This window comes from Bombus affinis, chromosome 2 (assembly GCF_024516045.1).
Source record: "Bombus affinis isolate iyBomAffi1 chromosome 2, iyBomAffi1.2, whole genome shotgun sequence".
NCBI lineage: Eukaryota > Metazoa > Arthropoda > Insecta > Hymenoptera > Apidae > Bombus > Bombus affinis.
In genome coordinates, this window is record NC_066345.1 from 17,293,773 (window position 1) to 17,302,870 (window position 9,098).

At 38.4% G+C, this 9,098-nt stretch overlaps 1 long non-coding RNA gene across 1 annotated transcript; it reads left to right on the forward strand.

Moving 5' to 3' along the window:
• Positions 1 to 3,309: 3,309 nt before the first annotated feature.
• Positions 3,310 to 8,551, forward strand: LOC126928858 (uncharacterized). Its single transcript, XR_007716968.1, has 2 exons — positions 3,310 to 4,336; positions 7,800 to 8,551. It is a non-coding gene; the product is annotated as an uncharacterized LOC126928858 (long non-coding RNA).
• Positions 8,552 to 9,098: the final 547 nt, after the last annotated feature.

A 9,098-nucleotide genomic window follows, 5' to 3' on the forward strand; every position in this document is an offset into this window, starting at 1 on the left:
GCGCTTCTTTGATCACAGCCAAGACTCGCAACAATCCTTCTCTTTCCCTCTTGAACCATTGATAACGATAACGAGAGGGTGGATGTAACCGGAGGGTTTTACAAAGGAGGAGAGAAAAAAAAAGAAAGAAAGAAAGAAAAAGAACGAAAATGAAATATGTTTCGGCGGTTGGTCTGGTTTGTTCCGCGAAAATGGCTTGTTCGCGTGTCGAATTTATCGAGCACGATTGAAACGTAAAATCGACGTTACACGGCTGAAGGATCGCGTAGCTTAGCTCGCGAGCAACATCCAGATAACGAGTCTCCTTCCTCTCCTTTTTGTTTCCTCTCTGTTTTTACCGGCTCCTCCTCTCGACTTCTCTCGCTTCTTAACGGCAGGGTCTATAACGATATTACGGTTCTTCGACTTCCGGTTCGAGTCGCTACAGCCCGGTAGATTGATCCCTGTGAATTGGAATCGTTGCACCTTCGAAAGTCGAGAGAGTCGAAAAGTCATTCTACGGAATTCGAGCAAGTTTTAAGTATCGAATAATGTTTCCCTTTCCTCGCTGATCGTCTTACGTTCCAATTTTTCCACTAGAAATAATGATACTTACACGGTAAGTAAGTGTTTGGACACTCTGATCGACTTGCAGTAAGAACGTGCGAGCTTTGATAAATCGTAGAAATTAACGGCGAATTATAACGATTGCAAATTTCGGCTACTTTAAATTGTCTAATTATCTGATGTATCTGATTATACTAACAATAGTATATCATAGCCAATATTAACACTAAAACTACCATACCAGTCAAATCGACTTTATTTTAAACTTCCTACTTTGTGTTATATTTTTTTCCACACTGATATAATGACTTTCGCAACGATAACTAAAAGAATAATACAATGAATTGTATTTTCTTTTCTATGTATTCAAACTGAAAATAATTTTGTATCAAGGCTACTTATACCAATAGCAGTCAAAATAACTGGTACTGGTCAAAGTGTAAAAGGATCCTGCAATCTGTTTATCGAACCCCAATTAACCAGTTTCCTCGTTTTCTACAACTTCCCACACGGTTTCAAAATTTTTACCGCGTATCATTCGATATGATGATATCGGATATCGGGAAAATTCCGAATCGATCGCTATATCGCTAGATGCTAACGCTAGAAATACCACAGCAGTCAAAACGACTGATTCTACAATTTTATAAATTTATCAAGCTTCGTTTAGGGATCATGATCCCAGATGGATCAATAGTACCAAAAATGTACTACATAACATGGAATTCTATAAGAAAGTAATAAATCGATAAATATAAAAATATTCTATTACTACGTATTTTTTAAAAAACCAGTCATTTTGCCTGGTTTTGATAGAAATAGCTATGTTAACTATCGGTAGTTCTAGTGTTAAGTGGTTACATTAATCATTATAATAATCATTACGCCAGAATAATTTACTTATAATTCTCGATGAGAATTGTTTGTAAACTACTTCCAAATAAAAAAAAGAAAATATTAAGTGGTCCGTCCGTGTATCCCTTAGTTCTAAGCATTCCTTCTTGAATTAACGTCATATTTTTATCGATTTAGAAGCACCTTATTTTCTTTGCGAATAATGCAACGATTAGCAAAAGTCAAATTTGTCGCGTAAAATAATCTCGGAAATTGAATTTATTCGCCCTCTTAGGATATTACATATTCCTTCGTCTCGTATGTAATTTTACGAAATCGCTTTCTGCCAAAAGCGCGAGTCTATCTAGAGACTTGTAAGCAGTACGATATAGTATTATCACTGCTTTCAATTTTTTATTTGGCGATCTATCGATAACCAATTTTCGACAGGGAATTCCGCATGTATCGTAATATCCGGTAATTTATTTCTACGTAACATTGAAAAAGCGAACGGTTGCCAGCAATACTCTTACGTTGATCGTGTTTGTGCATCGTTCTGTCGCCTTTAATCCCACAATACCGGCCGCTCTATACTTGGTATGAATTCTCCTTTCTTCGTACCGTTGCCCTGCATACCTGATATAGATTCTCATTTCTTCGCGTGTCACTGGCCTCTATACGCGATATAGATTTTACAGCCAATTACAACCCGTTGTTTTAAGGGTGAAACCTCTGGGTTATAGAGTTAATTACCATCGAGGCTTGAAATTCAAACTTTCCATGTACAGGCCCCTGTATAATGCGCTCACGTGTATAATAAAGTCGTAGATTGAAAAAAAAAAGAAAAAGAAAAAGAAAAAGAAGAGAACGTAGACAAACGAAAAGTAGGATCGTTATTTTAAGGGCGAACTTTATCCGGTTTGAAACTGGACGGTAATTTCGCGAGCAAACAACAGATGCAAATTATAAGGCGTTTCAATTATAGAATTAAATTAACGGACAGTTTATTTACAAAGTATCCGGGTATTTGGTAATTGCAAGTTCTTTTTTAAATGTCACCGTGCGTCGAAATTAATGGACGCTCTGAAAAATGCAAGCAATCCGAGCCACAAAGCGTGGATAATGAGACAACTGAGCTGAATTATGGACTCGGCCATGCGGAATTCTCGAAACGCGTGAATCTCGCGTTACGCCACGAGAACCTGCGTCGCCGTGTTTAGCGTGCGCCAATTAAAGCGAATCGATGTCTCGTTGATCCATCGATCGTCGATACTCTTTCACGCGATCCGTTTACCGTGCGACTAAGAAATGCGTTGAGCGAAACTTGTCGTTTATTGCGATCACCAGTTCTGGTACCCGAAATGTGCTGATTTAAGTAACCGATATATTACACTCTGCGTAAGTCCTGTTTCAGGCTTCAGTTTTTGGTGATTCGTTAAAAAACTTGGATAAGATCCTTCGGTGAGTTTGCGATGGAACACACCGTAGGTATAAGAAGTTGCAGCTATTTTCGTAAGAAACCGATCATTATGAAAGAAACCACTTAAACTTACCGTCGAAGAACGTTGTTAGCAATAAATTTCCCAACTAAAGATGAGGCGATCGTCGGTGAAGCTGCCCGCAAGAAATACTCTTGATTTTCAACAATAACGTTTATTAAACTCTTAACGATTAACAAGAAATAACGATCAACCACGAATAACGATTAACAACGATTAATAACAAATAACGATTAACACCGAACTATTAACAGTCAATAACCCGTTTCTCTGATTGTATTGGCTTCGCTTAACCTCTCGCACTTCGCAGCTCGGGGCAGAATGAATGTTTTGGTTCAAAACCAAACAGATCCTTTCCTTTGTTGCCCCTCGATATCCCCACTACGCGCGCGTTTATTAGAAGTCCGCGATGGTTGCCGCGTATGCATTCTTTCGAATATTCGGCGAAACCGTAGAGATATCGATGGTACATCAGGTCTGTCGGCCTTACGGTTCGAAGGTACAGCGCTTTGTGTCGCGAAACCGTTGGAAATTTCCGTGGTCGAGTGCCGCCACAGATCATACGTGATATTGAGATATGTATAATTTTATGTGCCAGACTAGGTTAGTTGCGTAGCAGTGATACTTGTATGTGAATATCAGTGTGTGGAAGTATGTGTGTGCGCGGCGTCTCGAAAACAAACGAATGTAAACTGTTCAGTCGGTTAACGGTCTGGTATGGAAGAAGCTGAGAGTGCAAGTGTGTATCGATGAGTATCTTTGAAATCGCTTATCAAATAAATATCTAACTATTCTAATATGAATTCTAAGTGTAAATTTAGCGTTCCTATACCATTATTTCGGCTATTAAGATCCAAAATTCTCAACACGTGATTCGTTAAAATAATATAAAACGAAAAATGTTGCGCGTCCATTAATTCCTTATAAAACGAAAGAAACTTCTCGGACGACCTAATGGAAATAATATTCTGCTAGCATATAATGAAATACAATTGTGTACAGTGAATTAATTCTCAAATTTGTATCGTCTACGGTGTAAAATATCTTTCGTGCACCAAGTGAGAGACCATATTTTTCTTTCAAAGAGTATCAAAGATCGAGACAGTTAGTGCTTTAAACGTTTAATAATATTCAGTCGACGAAAAACGAAGTGAAAAGACGAGATCTTCGAATGTTTATCGATTCAGTGTGCAACAATAGATGCGCGGTGGTGGAAAAATGGTTGACATTTCGACGCGTTGCCAACGGAAGTGCATAATGGCTGCTCGAAAATTTATAGCGTCCTTCGTGACAGCAAACTTCGCATGCATAAAGCGCGGACACGCGGCTCGGAACGATCGCAGGCGAATTTGAAGAAACACTTTAGGTTCGCTCTAGCCTGGCATCAACTAGAATCCCAGTTTGCTCTTCTATCAACGAGACTAGATTCCTTGGACTCTGTAAACACCAAGCGCACGGTAAATCTTAAACATTGACACAAGATCGTTCGAATAATCCCGGCGTGGGGACGGGCAAAAATTCCATGATTTATAGTTAAAAGCGATCCTCTGTTGCAAGGATACAGAGCGGTTCGTTTAATTCTATATCCTCCAATTTCTGTTGAATATATTTATTTATTTATTTATTTATTTATTTACTTTTTCTATTTTCTTTGGCGTCGGCACCGGACAAACTTCCAGCTTTCTACCGTGTTACGCTTTTGAAATTTTCTTAAAATTTATATTTCGCTTCACATACACCATAAAATATAACATTTTGAACAATTGTATAGCAGCGCATCCTATAAGAAATAACGATATGTTGTTTAAAAACTCGGCAGAATAAGATGGTGGAATTGAGATTCTGATTCATCCGTTGAATATAAACCGACTAATATTATTAGAGAAATTTCACGAGTCGGAAATGTTCAATGTTGATAAATGTTTCTCGTATGTCAGTAACAAGTCTGATAATAAAGTAAGTAGGATTTTACAAATCAATTTCACGAATCTAAATTTCGCCATATTAATCTGAACTGTCGTTGTACAGTTTGTTTTCGATAAACGACACGCTATTTTAGTAAATATTGTCATGCAGTTTTATTATTTTATTTACGTACGTAGCCTGTTAAAACGATCGAACGAATCTCGTAAATAAGATACACGAATTGTATAAAAGGAAAAAAAAATGTCGGTCAGCGGAGTAGAAAGTTATAGTACGCTCAATTACGTACAGTTATTTACGTGACATTTGAAAGAATGGCCATAATCACCTGTGGGACATAAGAAGCGCCTAGCGACTATAAATAGTGACTTTTAATGCAACCAAGTGCTCGACATTGAGCGGCTATAGTCATCTTTAGCAACGACTTAACTGGAACGCTGTATTTCATTGGTCAGTACACGATGATCACTTCGAAGGACAAATTCAAAGACAAGAAACTTTCTTCTTTCTTCTGGATTTTCAAACATCGTACAAATAAGATCTTCCATCTAATTTTCAGTCTCGTTGCGAGGTAATTTTCCGCTTCGTCTTCGATTTTTCGGAACGCATTGTTTATTTATCAACATGTTTTTATTTCTCTTCGCCATTTGTTACGAGCCAAGTCGTTAGTTTCGGTCGATGCGAAGTCGAATTAAAGCGCAAATGGAATTGCGATCAAATTGTAGGGCAATAATTGAAACAATAGAGATGGGGAATAAAGAGAAGCTTGAAACGATCTCTTAAGGGTCGTAGATTAAACTGACAGTAATAGTTCACGACATGGACGATTGGTATTATCGTTCTGTCGATTTTGGCAGTACAAGGCATAAAAAAAAGAACACGGCATATAAGATGGAATATAAGAAAATTAATTGAAAGAAAGAAAAGGTATTCGATTTAGAGATTTTCCTCGACTAGGTAAAACTACGTAGATTTTGTAGAAGAAACATTTTCTATAAATCTAAACTGTAAAATACTGAACGCGAACAAAAATTAAATATTTCGTCTGGTCGATAATTATTATTATCATACAGTGATTTCCGAAGAATTAAAAAATTGTAACGTTTCAATCAAAATTCACCGTATTCGTAAGCAAATGGTTACAACCGAACATCTTTGAGCAATAATTGAAAAGGAGGAAAAGAAGCTTAAATATTCCTCGATCAGTTTCTCGCTACAGGTAAAATTTCCCAAAAGATTTATCAGTCGTCAAACATTCGTCAATATGCAAAAGCCAGTGTTAATTAGAAACGAACTACCACAAGGTGTCGGGAACGTTTTCACGGGCAACGCTCGCGACGTCAGACGCAGCCACTAAATCGCTAAGGAAACAAGGCTGAAACGCATTCCAGTAATTACAGGAGTCAGGCTAAAGCTGTTTTTAAATACGTGGATCGGCTGAATCGCTGGTTGGCTCGCGTCGTTTTCCGGAACGCAATTACCGCGAATATTCTTCGTGGCCACGCACGTGGCTCTGCAGGAGTCGCGCTTATTCACGCTACCGTGCTCCCCTTTCATTACAGGCTTCATTTCATTAAGGGGACATCTCGCTAGTCTGTGCAACGATTATGGGAATCGAGAGGAAAGAAAGAAAGAAACAGAGTTCAAAGGACTTGAACCGCTCACTGGTTAACCGTTTTCTTACTCGAGTCTCCTGACTTATCGTCCGATACACGTATATACAGTCAGGTGCAAAAACAAAAGAACAGGTGGTAGTGGAACTAGGTTTCAACGAAGTTTAATCGAACTAGTGGTACTGGCGTTATATACTCGAGTTTAATTTATCGAGTGATAAGTTTATTCGCGTTTACTCGAAAGAGCGTGTGAGATGCTATTATTTACTTTCGTACAAAATCTACTTAAGAAAGCTACGAATAACGCGTTAAGGAGATCTCCTGAATTAGAATGCTCTGAAACAGCGTCTTTTTGTGATTGTTTTTTAGAAGGACAAGAAGGAAATAAAGTTATTGAATTATGAGGTATGGTTTTATATATATTTAACGAATACAACAAAATTTTTTTAAAGTGAAAAGAAAAAATTATAACAGATTTCTAAGCCCATTTCATGGGCTGCAGTTTTCAATCGGCGTGAAAGATCCACCTCGCAATTCTTGATTGAAACGAAAAACCAAAAAAGCATTAAATTATTATATAATTTTCTTCTCGATGAACTCAAGATGTTCCGAAGGTTGTTTTATTGAATTATGTACGATCCATTTATATATACCATATATTTCAAAGAAACTTTCGAGACAATCTAATATATTTAGGCGGTTTGTTTATAAATTCAGACGCATTCACATTTTCTAAACTATTCTTGTAACCGGACTGGGAATTTCTATGCATTTGTAAAAAATTTGAAGCCAGAAAATTGCACTAGAATGTACATAATATGATGTACGAAAACGTATAAGATATTCAAATTATAATTTGCTTTTTGTGGTACTTGCCGGGGACTAAAACAATTTCCTACCGAGTTTCTACTTTTTTAATTATATTCCCAAGAACGTGAATTTGCATAAAAAACTGCAGTCTACTTAAAACATTCCCTTTGAATGTGTACATTAATGGAAAGCGAGCCAACTTATTGCTCCAATCCATTAGATTATTCAGTAAAAAAATAATCGAAATTAGTATTTACATTTTTCTTTAAACAAGCCGCATTTCATTTCAATTAATCGATGCCTATTTCCACTATCTGGCCGCTTATTCTTGCGCCCGACTGTATACACCTACACAGAAGGAGAAACCTGGGAACGTTGGAAATGGAGAAAAGAGAAACGACCGTCCAGCTTAAGCAATCACATTTTCAAGATCTTAATATAGAGACACGTCATCGTGCCGCTTTTCCACTGCACCCCCTCAACCCTCTTAGTTTCTCTCTCCCTTTCTCTCTCTCTCTCTCTCTCTCTCTCTCTCTTTCTTTCTTTCTCTCTCAAATCGACGACTTTCTCCCAGTGGAACTGAGCAGCGGAACCCTGGGAGGAGAGGAGAGATTGAGAGAACGCAGGGAAGCAAGAGAACGCAAGAGCACAAGGGGAAACGGAATGGTACAGCAGGAGGGGAGAAACGAGTAGCGAGATAGAGGGTGGCCTGCAGGCGAGGCACCGTAGGAAGGGTGGAAATAACGGTGACTGCAGAAGTTTTCGCATTGCACGTAAATTACAGACGACATCGATGCATCCACCAAGTTTCCTATATTTGCAACGCTCTCCTCCGGGCGAAACAATCGCGGGATCTCGATACTCCTGCCGACAACCTCGCCGGATTCCAACCCTTCTACTCTTCCTCGGTGGATCAGGCCGTTCGTTTGATTTACCAGGGAAACTTTAATCGCGATACACTACGGCTAATTTTATTCCAGCAGCCGGGCTGCAATCAATTTAATAAAAGGGAAAACACGACGAGAAAAGAGAAGCAAAGGAACGCGAATTTGGACCATCTCGACGATGGATTTTATTTTCTGATTACGTAGGAAGATGAGACGAGCGTCTGATAAGTCGAGACTCGAAGTTGATCCAACGGGCCAACGTCACAGCACGGCATGCAGTGGACAAAAATCGAAATAATCATTGCTCGATTTTGATCTTATTATCGAGTTGTAAGTAATATAAATGTAAACGATAATTCCTTGTTTATTAATTCCGATCAAACAGTACCTGTTACGCCTCAAATATGGAGATTCCGAATAAAGAGACGTATAATTGTAATTTCCAATTTAGATGTGTCTTTCTTTCTTCAAAGAGCAATTTAAAAGAAAGGGTTCGCACCGTCCTGTAATTCTGATTCTTCTGTGTCAAAGAGGCATTTCGTATTACGCTGCTGTATAATCTATTTTCTGCTACAAAAACTGCTACGCTTTATTTCCTTATATCCTTTATTTTTCTTTGTTTTAATCAAATCTATTCGTAATCGCGACTAAGTAATTTCGCATGGCAGTTACGAAAAGATGGAAAGATCGTTCCCGATATCGGCACTGTTTATTCAAACGCCATCGTGTGTGCTTGCACGAAGAAATGAATACTCGAGATATTTCAGTCGAGCCAGGGAGTAGGGAAAATGCTAACAAAGATTCGATAAATAGACTTCTACTCGCGTCCTATCTCTTGATATCAAGTTTCGAGAAACTGCGCATTATATGCATTTCTCGATCTTTGTCCGGAATCCTCGTTCAAATGCCGCACTGTAAGACGGGAGACCGTGCACTCCGAGTCTGTCCAGTGAATTTTGATTTTTGCCCCGAATTCTCATTCAAAT